This window comes from Bactrocera tryoni, unplaced genomic scaffold, assembly GCF_016617805.1.
Source record: "Bactrocera tryoni isolate S06 unplaced genomic scaffold, CSIRO_BtryS06_freeze2 scaffold_25, whole genome shotgun sequence".
Lineage (NCBI taxonomy): Eukaryota > Metazoa > Arthropoda > Insecta > Diptera > Tephritidae > Bactrocera > Bactrocera tryoni.
Window position 1 is genome coordinate 26,939,819 of NW_024395977.1, and position 14,328 is coordinate 26,954,146.

A 14,328-nucleotide genomic window follows, 5' to 3' on the forward strand; every position below is an offset into this window, starting at 1 on the left:
TCTACGTGAAAAGCACATCGTTTTACATTTTTAAGGTTCAATGGCATGTCATTTCTATCACACCAAGAAACTAGGTTGTTTAAGTCTGTTTGCAACTGACATCTTTCGCTGTTTGAATTATATGTTTTAAAAAGTTTTACATCGTCAGCATATAATAAAACTTTTGAAAACTTAACAACAGATGATATGTCGTTAATAAATAACAAGAACAGAATTGGACCAAGATGGCTACCTTGAGGAACGCCTGAACGAACATTGATTATGTCAGAAAAAGTATATTTAAATATGACTTGTTGAATTCTATTATTAAGATAAGAAGCAACCCATTTTAGAAATATTGGTTGAAAACCAAGAAGATCAAGTTTATTCAAAAGAATTGAATGGTTTACTTTATCAAAAGCTTTACTAAAATCTGTATATATAACATCAGTATTCTTACTCTCCCTAAAGCCCGTTGATACATGTGACACAAATTCAAGCAAATTAGTTGTGGTAGATTTCCCTTTACGAAAACCGTGCTGAGAACAAGAAATTAGTGGAGAGATCCGGAAGGTTATGTCGTCTGTTATAATTGCTTCAAAAAGTTTAGGTATTGCAGACAACTTTGCATTTTAGGAAACAATATTAAATTACTAAATATATGTGCATGTGTATATATTAGGGCGTCCCTAATTTTTCAAAGTTTTAAATTTCTATCGCATGGGACTTAATTTTGTTCATTTGCCTCTAAAACACTCGAAAATACATTTTTAGCTCATTTGGAGTACGATAACCCGTGCCAACTTGAATCGAGTCAAGTTCATACATGTTGCGCGGCAGTAGCGGTGCGTATTCACGGCATTTGTCATTTGTTCTCAATTACTCTCCCGATTGACACGTATTGTTATACATTTAAAAGATGGCAGTGGAATTAAGAAGCAATTAAAATGTGTTTTCTTAGTTGTAGACGTAATTTATCAAATAATATGCGCAATGTTACCGTCTAATCGTCAAGCTCTTGCAGCACTTTTTTATCATTCGCGAAGTTAAATTGACTGTTAGTGAAAGCACTAATCTCGTCATTCGGGAGTGCATTAAATTTTGGCAAAAAGCTAGAATCCCTACCAAAGCTATACCTTACTGTTTAAAAAAACTTGTGCTTCTTCACCATGCTTGGAGGGAGTCTAAAAAAAAAACAGACATTCACAAGCGCCATTAAAGCTTACGCTGATTCTTTGGAACTGCTGAAAATTGAAGAAGATAGGATATTTTTACAAAAACAAAGGGTGTAGACAAAAAGTTAGCCGAAAAAGAAGAAAGAGAAAGCCAGAGGTTTGCCGTCATCTGTTACTGAACAACTTACAAGATCTCATGAAAGCCTGGAGGAACCCTTGCCATCCACCTCTCCAATGCTAAGTTCTGAAACTACTACAAAAAGAGTAAGAAAAAACTGTATCACGCCGAAGTTAGTTGCAGCTTTAGATAGATGTCAATTAAGCACAAGGGATTCCGTCTATGTACATACATATATACTTCAGGCTTTAGTAGAAACACTAGATCTTAGCTGCGATGATTTTCTGATAAACAAATCGTCTATTCAACGTACACAAGGTCGATAAGACAGAGCGGAATCCATAAAATCAGATTTTCAGAATAAAGTGCGAGAAATTGTGACTGTTCACTGGGATGGGAAATTATGACCTGGACTTGACTTGAGAAGTTCTAAAGAAGAACGCCTACCAATTCTAATTTCATTTGGAGAAAAGGAACAACTTCTGACTGCTCCCAAACTGGAGAGCTCTATCCACCAAGTCACAAGTAGCCCCGATATCTCACTGTTCAAAACGTTTAGAGACAACTGGAAAACTATTAATTCTGCTGCCATTGAAACATATACCGATATCGTCTCACGACATTTTTGCAATACAACAATAGAAGGTCTGTTGACATTTTATAAGCAAAAACTGCTAAAAACCATTAGACGTGACTATTATCGGGAACTGATTGAACTCTCTATTATTTTCATAGAAGGAGACAGTGAAAAAATAAAATGAAATTTGGACTCCTGGAGCTATGCATTAAGCAAGATGGATGGGTAGAGCTATTTACTCTGTAAAGATGTTTGTTGCACTCTCAGCTCAAAATTAGTGCCAAGAATAAGCGAGCACTTCAACACGTCTGTTTATTTATTGCGGTTTTATATGTAAAACTATGGCTTGGATGTAGTCTGGCGATAAAGGCACCAAATCAAGATTTGTGCTTTTTAAAAAGGCTCTAGGAATATGAAACTGTTGACAAATTGATCTAAAAAGCAGCCCTGAACAAGTTTAGTCAACATATTTGGTACTTGTCAGAAAAATTGCCGTTTAGTCACACTTTGATCATGAAGTTAATGAACACACCAAAACGAACATTGTAGTGAATTTCCAAAGAAAGAGTTTGTATGATTCTGGGAAGAGATATATTCCATCTTAAAAAAATGTGTCTGATTACTTGTATTAATCAATAAAAAAAAAACATAAATTCGGTTTGGAAAATTATTTTTATTTATTTTAAAGTACAAAATGTGTGAAAATAATCATAATCGCAAGCTGCCCGAATGTGACTTGCCGATATTTTGGGCTACTCACGGACAATGGCTTTCTTCAGCATTTCGAAACTGGTGTATTTTTTACTTCGGATCATGCTCTCCAAAATGGCTCAGAGAGAATAATCCATTGAATTCGCATCTGGTGAATTCGAGAGCCATTGTGTGGTCGTAATGAAGTTCGCAACGTGGTTTTTAATCATTCTTGGTTCACTCGCGCTTTGTGAGATGGTCTTGTTGAAACGTCCATGGTTTGCGACCGAAATGTTTGTTTGCCCACGGCTTCAAAGCAGCCTCCAGTATACTTTCCCGATAATATGTCGCATTTACTTTGACGCCAGGTTCGATGAAAATAATTGGAGAGCGCCCATCTGCGGTGACAGCGGCCCAAACCATTATTTGTGGCGGGTGCTGCCTCCTGGTGGCCAACCGATGACTTAGATTTTCGTACAAACGGTTGGTCAAGCAACTGCTTCGCTCTATCAAGTCTCACTTGTTGCTGCTTCTGTGTGAGATCATGAGCCTTTTGGAACTTGTAAAGCTTGACACTGAGCTCATTTTTCAATATGTATTGGATGCTGCGTTCGGATATTTTCAGTTCTTTAGCCATTTGATTGGCACTTCGTCGTGGATTTCGCTCAAGTCGCTTCTTCACTTTCCGAACCATCTCACATGACGTTGAAGTCTTTTGATGACCACCTCCATGGCGTTTTGCAAAGCTACCAGTATCATTGTGACGAGTGATGGTGTGATAAACAAAAACTTTATTCACATTAAGGTGTTTGAGCTCACGAACAATTGCTGGCTGTGATTTTCCAGCTAAATATAAATCAATCACACTATTACGTTTGAATTCCATCGCTGATCACTTTTTTTTTGCATTCACTTTTGGCTTTTGTACACTAGTGAACAATACTCCTAACTGTCATTCAGCAAATTTATAAACAGCTGATTCCAGTGCGACTGCTGGGCGAACGGTCTGAAGTTTGTTACACTTCGAGTGCCGGACCCTGTAATAAGTAAATACTACTATATTTATTAAATAGTCCTATTTTTTATACAGTTTTTAATAAATTGTTAATAACTATTATTTATTGTTGCAAGAACATTATTAAGTGATTTTGTGTTCGTCATGAGCACACATTTATTTTCTGGATTTTCCCGTTTTTACATAGGATGAAGATGTTGCCTATTCAGAGGCGAAAAGGAAAGTGGTTTCTTTAACGGCAGTTAATGATACAGCTGAAAGAGCTGTAAAACTTATGCAATATTTTCATGGTTTGATCACTGCAAAAGAAAAGCAAACGCAATTTTTGCTACGCTGTATTCAAGAGCATAGATTTTTGTATCCAGACTATAAAAAAAGACCCTCAAAAAAAAAATAGCCTGCCTGATATATTTTTTTATATTATTTTAATAAATAAGTTTCTTTATACATAGATCTAAGTTATACAAAAAGTTGTGATCCCTGTCTCGCTCTCAATTGAGTCAAGTTTGTTTATATCGGGTGATTTTTTAAGAGCTTGATAACTTTTTAAAAAAAAAAAACGCATAAAATTTGCAAAATCTCATTGGTTCTTTATTTGAAACGTTAGATTGGTTCATGACATTTACTTTTTGAAGATAATTTCATTTAAATGTTGACCGCGGCTGCGTCTTAGGTGGTCCATTCGGAAAGTCCAATTTTGGGCAACTTTTTCGAGCATTTCGGCCGGAATAGCCCGAATTTCTTTCGGAAATGCTGGAATAGTTGCTGGCTTATTTCTGTAGACTTTAGACTTGACGTAGCCCCACAAAAATAGTCTAAAGGCGTTAAATCGCATGATCTTGGTGGCCAACTTACGGGTCCATTTCTTGAGATGAATTGTTCTCCGAAGTTTTCCTCAAAATGGCCATAGAATCGCGAGCTGTGTGGCATGTAGCGCCATCTTGTTGAAACCACATGAGTCAACATTTAAATGAAATTATCTTCAAAAAGTAAATGTCATGAACCAATCTAACGTTTCAAATAAAGAACCGATGAGATTTTGCAAATTTTATGCGTTTTTTTTTAAAAAAAAGTTATTAAGCTCTTAAAAAATCACCCGATATTAGTTAATGTTTTCTAAGTCTATGCTTTTGATTTCAGCTGCCACCTTTTGGCCCATCTCTTTGTTATTCATGTTATTCTACCAAGCATGCGATGTTTTGTGTGTTATTTTTTATAATTTTTTGTATTTACGTGTTTGTATATACGTGTATTTTTTATTATTTTTTATGTTTTTTTCGTCATATATACATACTTGAGCTTTGGTTTTCATTTTATCTTTATATCACTTTTAGCAAATGTTTGTTTTATACGTGCTTTTAGTAAGGCACATCATATTGGTGTAAACTGTCACGCCTATATATTTTTGAATTGCGGTGTTTAGAAAATGTGTTAAGTAATATCACTTAGCACCGAAGAAACTTTAATAAAGCATAAGCATCTACTTATTAGAAGCTTCTTTCAACAATAATTTATTTGTCACGACATACATATGTCCCTCTCGCAAAATGATGAAGAGCAGAACAAATTTTGAAAAATTCCAGACCTTCGTCTACCCGCTATTGTCTTCCTGTTCGAATTCAATTTCAAAAGGAATCAGTTCTATGAACCCTAAATTCTTCAGATTTGCGCTAGATCCTGAAAGGGAATTAACTTCAAAATCTTCCTTCGTCAGTCCATAAAATGATAATTCACCCTCGCGATGTTATTGAATATGCAACAGTTTCAATTGGAGAGCTCTACTGTGTAAAGCAATAAGGACGTTAAGATGTATCGACATACAAATATTCTTTTTCGTTTGTCCACTTTTTTAATAATAATATAATTAATTAAAATTCGCTACAATGGGGGGGTTGGGCTGGATTAGTGAAAAACGGGAGAAGGAGATTCTAAAAAGCTTTGGCAAAAGTTTCACTTTTATATAGGCAGTGGAAGTATTTTTGACCGCTGATTCTATACAAGACCGACCACTGTGCGCTATGCCAAATTAGAGCTTTATGTCTTAAAGTAATGTCACTTTATAGATTTTCTGTTATTGGCGTTTTGTGGGCGTGGCAGTAATCCGATTACGCCCAACGTAATTTTTTTTTGTACTAAGGAAGCCGCATACCAAGTTTCATCAAGTTATCTCAATTTTTACTTGCAAGGACGGACGGACAGACAGGCAATCACCCGGATTTTAACCTTTCCCAATCTATCTATCTCGCTTAGTGTTATAAACTCAAATAAGTATCTTTAACTTCTTACTTCCCCGCTGTTGGGGGAAAATAGAAACTTATACTATGAGCTGAGAATTTATTTCATTCTGATTTTATTTTGATATTTTAGGAAACTATCTTAAATAACTAAATATACGTGTATTTGAATATGTTTGTATGTATTGCAGGATATTATTTATGCTGCATGATATGAGATTTTAAGTGTACAATTCAATACATGTGTGTGTGTGTTTAATGCTATCTGATCTGTAGATTTCTGACTTGTGTTTATCCATGAATTTTTATTATTATTGGATGCGCATTGCATGTAAATGCATGTGTCTGTTTATGTATATACATATGTACATATGTATGTTCAATATATTTGAAAATAGATATTTATTTTTAATTGTATTTCGGCTTTGCTGATAGTAATTAAGTAAACATGTTCATTGATATTTGAACAGCGTCCGTGTCGAACGCCCCCCAACGTGCACAACATTGAATGAGATGCGGTAACCGACCCGCGAGAATCTCGAGATCGCGGCTAAGAGAGAGGTAGCACTGAAGTAATCGGTTTAAGGGCTCAACAAGGTAGCAGCGTCTGTTCACCAGGAGGTGCGGCTGCAAGCGGGCGTCTGCCTTGGAGCAAGCGGCTCGCTATATAAACTTGATAAAAGAAACTTCTCTCCCTTGATGGGATTGTGCCACTGGGTTTGGGATCCGCAACCTAAAACCATAATTCAATGACACTAAACTAATGCTATATTAATAATGTGCTTAATATTATTCTAATACCGGCGTAGGTATGAAATACGTTAGTTTGCCTCTACGTATACAAGTATAAGTATGTACCTGCTTGCAAAATGCAAAGCGAAAAGTGAGAACACAAAAAATGTAATTACGTATGTACGAATCATACAAAACCGTACAGTATGTGTATGGATGTAAGAATTTATGTGCATATGCTTGAGCGGTACTCTCAGAGGTGAATAGTGTAATTCATGGTCACGGTCATCCGATTTTGCTTCTGAGCAAACATGCTCCCCCATCAAAATGTTCTCATTTCAATCCCAAATGGGTACTGGTGCAATGTTTTGGACGGCTCTTCTTATAACTCCTTTTGTAGTTTTGATGTCCACAGCCCTTACTTTGCCGTTTGAACCAGGGGCAATGTCGATAATTCTGACAAATGACCAATGTTGTGGGGGCAAGTTGGTTTCATCGATGTCACTCGCTGCCATTCCGTTAACGAAGATACATGGATATGGATGGCTTTATATGGCATTGGCAGTAATGAAATTCCAACCAATCAATGAGTCGTGGTTAATGCTTCGCCATCATTGGGCCATTTGAAAGCGGTACTGCGGACGAAAGTTTAAAAGAGCTTCTACTCAACTTCGATGGTCTGCAGTTCTTCATATGCCAGGTAGGCATTTCAATGGATTTCCTTGATTTCAATGCCGCCTCCCATAAACCCCCAAAATGGGAAGCATGAGGCGGAAAGAAACAAAACTCAAAAAAAGTGTTGTTGGAAGATCCTTCAATTTTGCTTGAGCACCAACGAAATTAGTGACGTTGTCAAAGCAAATGCGTTGAGGAATGTAACAAAACGTTTCTGACGAATTATAAATTTATTATTAGAGAGGTATGACGCAAACGAAGATTGCTATGTACGTTTTGCATGGAGCTCCACGAAGACTATAGATTGCACTAAAAGGGCCGCAAAGTCGACGTCGCTAACTAGAAATGAACGTTGCACTTGCAAGCGATTGGCAGGAAGATCCGCCATAATTTGACCCATTAACATAGGTTTATAATGCATACAGAGCACGCAATTTCGAATAATTTTCCTTACGATTTCGCAGATATTTATAATCCATACTCGCTCACAAACAAGACTTATTATAACCTGGGAGCAGCTTTCGATTAAAATCTTCTATGTACAACGATGTTTGAAAGAAGTGCTATAAATTTCGCGTCAAATGGAATTGGCGCTTTCGACAAACGGTCACCGCCTCTGAGTACTGAATTTTCTATATAGTCGCCACTTTATATTTTGCAATAAGTAACGTTGTTCTGTAAGCCTAATTTATAATAGAACGTACATAAATGTAGCACCTATACGCGCGTTAATGCGTCTGCGAAACCATGAATTTCACAGCAGAATTAGATGTTGTTTGTACCTGACGAGGAAATCCGATTTTGTTAATAAAGTTAAAATCGACTTTAATCTGTAACCAAATGTTATGAAGATCGAGTGGTAGTGTTTCATCCCAATCTAATTGGCGGACCCAAATTTTTTGCATTATTGGCAAAAAAAACTAGTTACAATGTATTCCCGGAATTTCTAAGTAAACAATTATTGTCGGTGTCGCATGGTACATATGTACATATGTAGTTTGTCATGAAGGTTTGAACTTGTGGGTTCTTTAGAGTTGGTGTGTTAAAAAATGTCAACAAAGCAGAAAAAATTATTGCAAATCAGATTAAATTAACATCAAAAACCCGAGACTTTAAGAAAAATTGATATAGGTATTGGCGTTGGATTATAATGTATCTAAGGCGGCCATCTCAAAAATAATGAAATTTTGGAAGCAGTGGCAAACACACACGGGATGGCAACCAAGAAAACCTTACATTAATCGGAATATCTCGTTCTTGCCGTTCTTGAGGCTAAAACCTTGCCTTGACGGTTCTTAAGCCAAAGACAGCGTTATTATGCAATTTTAAAGACAACAGTCAAGCTCAAATTTGCCAAATTGTACCCTGGAAAACAATTTCATGCAAGTGATGGATGCCTAGAAAATTTCAAGAAACGATACGGTTTCGCCACAAGTCACAGATAACCCCGTTCATTCATAATTTGCGGGCAAAAATTAATGAAACGGAAATTTCGGACATGCAGCTACAATATAACGCAGATGAATTTGGATTATTTTATTGTTTTCTGCCTGATAAAACGTTTGTCGCGGAAAACGTAAAGACGGCACCTGGCCGAAAAATAGCTAAGGATAAATTCAGATTTATGTTGTGTGCGAATGCAGATGGTTCGCATAAGTTGAAACCATTGATAATTGGTAAATCCGCAAGCCCCCGTTGTTTCAAGGGGTTTGAAAACCATTTGAATATGCTAATTCGCAAAAGTTTTGGATGAATTCAGAGCCATTCTTCCGCTGGTTCCATTATTCGTTTATTAACTAGATAAATTTATTTTTTTTTTATCATTTTAAATTTTTAAGTGTGCCAAAATATGTTTCAGGTTCGTAAATTTTCTGCTGAAAATGACTTACCAACAAGAGCATTATTGCTGATTGACAACTGTACTGCACATAAGCCAATTGACTAGTTACAGTCAGATGATGGAAAGATTGCGGCAATGCTTTTACCACTTAACGTGACAGCTTTAATGCCCACGGATCAAAGTCCTATTAGAGTGCCCAAGTTAGGATACCGGGCTAAACTGTTATGGAACACAAGAAAACGTTTCGGTTGAGAATATTTTGAAAGGACATTCAATTCGTGAAGCCACCTTGCTTCTTAAATCAGCATGGAATGAATTGCTTGGAGAAATATAAAACAGTGGGACGATGATCAATACGACAGTGAAGACGAAATTCCACTGCTTACACTGATTAGATCAAATAGTTCTAACGATGATACACTTCGAAAGGTACAATCGTTATTGTCTTAGGTAGGTGGTGTTGACGTCAGCAATGAAGACATGGAAAATTTGAACAACAACCAAAATACGGAAGATGATGAAGATTTCGAAGTGTCTGACAATAAAGTTGAAGAACCAGTTATCGAGGAAGATATGCAACAACAGAAAGGGAGTTTTTCGGAAGCAGTTGATTGCATCAATACCTTGATAAAGTGGTATAAAAACAATAATGATGCATCTTATTAATATGAGCACGGAAATTGTCAAGAGCTATTACACAAAAGAAAAGAAACAAACAAGTCTCGACCACAAGTACAAATTAAGTTCAAGTTTCTGTTTTAATATGAGTAAAAATGAGTCATGCAAATAAATTAATCGTATTATATCATCAAATTTATGTTTATTTCCGTGTTTTTTCCAAATACTAAAACCTAATGCTAAAAGCTTCATTATAAGATGTGTCAGATAATTGTGTAGAATTCAATTTGTCGACCTTCGGCATTGTTGGATCATCATGAACCATATTACAAAAGGTGCAGAAAAAACTTTTATATTCCGAATATTTGCCGTTACATTTAGGCGATCGATTATGGTTACTGCTCGTGTTTCCAAATGATATTTTTTCAACTTGAGTTGTCATAATGGTAACTGGTTCCGTAGCTAGTCCACTTAGTATCCACTCGAATATAGTATTTTGAGCTAGAGTGTTTGAAATTCTTTCCACATCTTCTAGTATAATTTACGGTATGAGATCGCTGCCTAATAGAAGATCTATTTGAGGAAGGGTGTTGCAGTTGGAATCTTCTATCTAAAGGTGTGAAACCTTTTCTCAATGGTTGCTATTTATATAATAGATTGAAAGCATATTTGTTAGTTGCGGTAAAACTATAGCGTCTGCTTGAATTCTGTTATTCCCTTAAGGGAAATAAGGATGAGAGAGATTCTATTAGAGTTTAGAACTACTCTTCCGCCTATACCCGTAATTTCAAAGTTGGCTTGTTTTGTTCGCAGTTTTTCCTATTTTATGCCCTAGACGCTATGAATGGTCATTGTCATCTTTGATCTATTAAGGCTCAATGTTTGAACAGTTCTCTTCAGTGTTCTTTTGGAGACGACTACTGTGGGTAGCAATACCCTACTTTCAATTTCGCTGTGTATGGCGTGAGTTTTTTGTGCTTTTAAGCAACATGGTGTCAAATTTCGTGATTTTAAGTTTCGGGAGTTGCGGTTGCAACTAAACCCGTGGCTCTTTTTGAGAGCTACTTTAGAGTGTATTGGAAAAACTATTAAAAAGCAACATTGAATGATGTTTTTTATGACAATATACACAATGGAATTTGCTTTCGCAATTATAGAGTTTGTGGGCATGAGACAGTTTGTACACAGTCTCTTTGATCCGACAAAGGTGTGCCTTTGGTTAATATTAAAATTTTTAAACTTCTCTGCAAGTTATAAGCTACAGGAGGGCAATACATGGCACGCATGACGTGTGTTCAGATGCGAACGATTGTGTTTTGAAAAATCTATTTAAATGGTTGTTGCTTCCAGCTTGGAGTCTATTGAAGCTTCAATTAAGGTCATGTTGAACATTTTTAGTTTTGACAATTTTTTTGTCTACCCTTTCCGCATTTCCATATTAAGAAATCTTTCATTTGCTGCCATTGAGAGCGATTGCTCCCACAAAAGTAACGATTTTCTGTGTACAGTTGATTTTTTTCACATTTTCCAATAAATTCATCCAGGTAAATATGTTTATAATATTAGTTGAGCCTTTAGTCTTCGACACACAAAAGAAATTTTGCACGAATTTACATTGTGTTCATTATCCACCGCCATTTTGCAAATATGAGCGTTTGGGGAATCTCGGGGAATGTCGGGCCACATAGTTTTTTACATTTGACATGATAACTTCATATATTTGACGTGTATAAGTGATTTTTCGTGCAGAATTTCAACAACACAATAGTTTTTCAACATTTCCTGATAGTTTCGTGCTCCGAAAAATTCTTTTTAGTCATTATGCCGCGGTACTATCCCAAACAAGAGAAAATTGTTGATTTCGACAACATTTCGGAGGCGATCAAGTCGGTGAAAATACATCACAACAGCGTTCGACAATCTGCGACGGCACACAAAATTCCGAGGACCAACCTGATTCGTTATATTGCAGCATTTGATGGTGCGAGCATCGACGTTACTACTGCCAATGCCGATGTAATGAAGAATTTGCTGGCTGAAAGCACGACGATGGGCACAAAAACAGTGAGTTCTGCTGGTTTCTTTCTTTTTCTTTCATCGAATAATAAATAATTTTTTTTTATTTCAGATCTTCAACATCGAACAAGAGAAGGCGCTGATAAGCTACATTCTCCAGGCCAGCGACATCAACTACGGAATTAGTTTGATGGAGCTTCGTAAGCTCCCGTATGAATTTGCTCGGAAAGTTGGCGCGTCGTATCCGGATCCATGGAACGACGATCAACAGGCGAGTAAGGATTGGCAGTTGGCGTTCATGAAACGCCACAAAAATTTGTCACTGCGAACACCAGAGCAAGTAAGCCAGAGCCGTGCGAAGCGATTCAACAAAGAGAATGTCGATGCATTCTTTGCCAACTTTTCATCCGTTCTCGGTAAGACGCCGTTTGAACCTGACCAACCAGACCTGTCAAAACCATCACGTGCAAAGGACAAAAGCAGGTCGGCTCATCAACATCTGCCGAAAAAGGCACCAATGTGTCTTTGGCTTTGGCCGTCAGCGCTAGTGGCCAGTCTATACCGCCATTCTTCCTCTTTCCTCGAGTCAACATGAAAGAGATTTTTATGACTCATGCGAGTCATGGCGCTGTTGGTGTTGCGAACGGTTCTGGTTACATTAACTCTGACGTATTCCCTCAATTCATGCGTCATTTCATCAAGCACACCGGTGCTAATGCCGATTCGCCAACCATGTTGCTGCTGGACAACCACGGTTCGCATTTATCGATCGAGGCGATAGATTTGGCGTTGGATCATGGCATCACGTTGCTGTCTTTTCCGCCGAAATGCACGCACAAAATGCAGCCGCTAGATGTTGCGGTATTTGCACCATTTAAAGGCATGATGATCGTGAAGCATGATGCATGGAAAAAGTCCAACATTGGTGTCACTTTCGATCTGCATCATGAGCCGCTCCTTGTCGATCAGTGCCTCGATGTTATGTTAACGCCGAAAACCATCAAATCCGGCTTCCGAACAACTGGCATCTACTCGTTCAACCCGCAAATTTTCACTGAAGTTGACTTTGTCGCTTCGGAACTGAGCGGTGAAAAATTGTTCGGTGACGAAGAGAAAGACGCCGACAATCAACGTCGAGTTCTGGCCTCTGGTGATGCCATTGTGACTGCTGCGAATGAGGAGGTGTCAACGTCGGAGGCATCGACAAGTGCCCCAGCTTCAACAAGTGGTGCTGCATCATCGTCGTTGTCTCTTGTTTCGGCTCCACAGCTCCGTGATGCATTGAAATCGGTTGGCCCGTTGAAATTGGGCACACCTGCGCCGAAATCAAAACGTGGCCGCAAGACAATGGAGTCAACGATTTTGACATCGCCTGAGGTTGTCACAGATCTGCGTGACAAGGCCGAAAAAAAGCGGCAAAAATTGACGAAAGCAGCCGATGAACCAGCAGCCAAGAAGTAAAAAGGCCGTGGCAAATCGAAGACGCCACGAAAGAGAAGCCCGTCTCCGACCGAAACCGACATCGAAGAGGACTTCGATTTTTGCACGATTTGCAAGAAAAAGATGCCGAAGCACGAGAATCGTCAAAACGCGGCCCATTGCATCGTTTGTGGTCGAGGGGTTCACCGGAAATGTGCCGGACCGAACCCACTGCGAGTCGGAATAATTTTTTTCGCCAATTCCTATTTTTCTTATTATTTATGAATCTCTCTTTCATTTCCATTGATAAATAAACGTTTTTCATCGATAACAATCATGTTTTAATCGATGGCATTCCCCACCTTTTTTCAAAATCGCAAAATCAGGTTTTTTGCGCCAATGGCTATAACTTTTAAATTTTTGTAGAATTTTATCAAACCAATGTTATCAAAAGCAAGGTTACGACTCGCACTACAAATCCATGCTTTGGAATTTTCACAAAAAATAACTTTTATGTGACTTTTTAACCGAAATCAAAACGACAACAACATTCCCCACCTTCCCCTATAAAAGCATTGGCAAATATACAGCAATATGTAAATATAATTCGCGTTTAGAAACATGCGCGAAAGCGAGATTGAAGATATGCAATTTTTGTTGTGTATTATGTGTACTCTACATATACTATACATATAATGTATTTTGTAAACTTGTAAAATAACGTATCATCAAAAAATTCGGAATTGAGTGTCTTATTGATTATGATTCACTACTTCAAATTATAAACATAATATTACATATGTCCAACATTTTCAGGTTCTGCGCTCAGATATATACCAGTTTTAACCAATATTAAAAATTTTTTTTCACTCATGTTCCATTTTATGTCGTGTTTAATTCATGCCACTGTAAATTTCCAAAAATGTTGTTACGTTATTTCGCATTTCTGGTGACGATATGTATGTTTGTATTCGTTCTTTTTTATAGTCTTGCAACCTGTTGCTATAGTTCACCTAACGGTTGTACATATCACCTAAAAAACTAATATATCAGGATGACGAGAAAACTTGAAATCCGTGTGACTGTCTGTCTGGCCGTCCGTGAAAATTGGACTGCGGGTTTCTTAGTACAAAAAAAATACTAGTATGTAGATGGGCGTAATCGGACGACTACCACGCCCACAAATCGCCATTAACCGAAAATTTATAACGTGCAGTAACTAAGCACTAAATTAAAATAT

The 14,328-nt window shown here is 37.4% G+C and overlaps 1 protein-coding gene and 1 pseudogene across 15 annotated transcripts in view; one reads left to right on the plus strand and one right to left on the minus strand.

Moving 5' to 3' along the window:
• Positions 1 to 14,328, minus strand: part of LOC120780668 (inositol polyphosphate-5-phosphatase A) — a 530,962-nt gene that overhangs the window by 326,406 nt on the left and 190,228 nt on the right. The gene's annotated exons all lie outside the window — the stretch shown is intronic.
• Positions 7,883 to 9,431, plus strand: LOC120780670 (annotated as a pseudogene).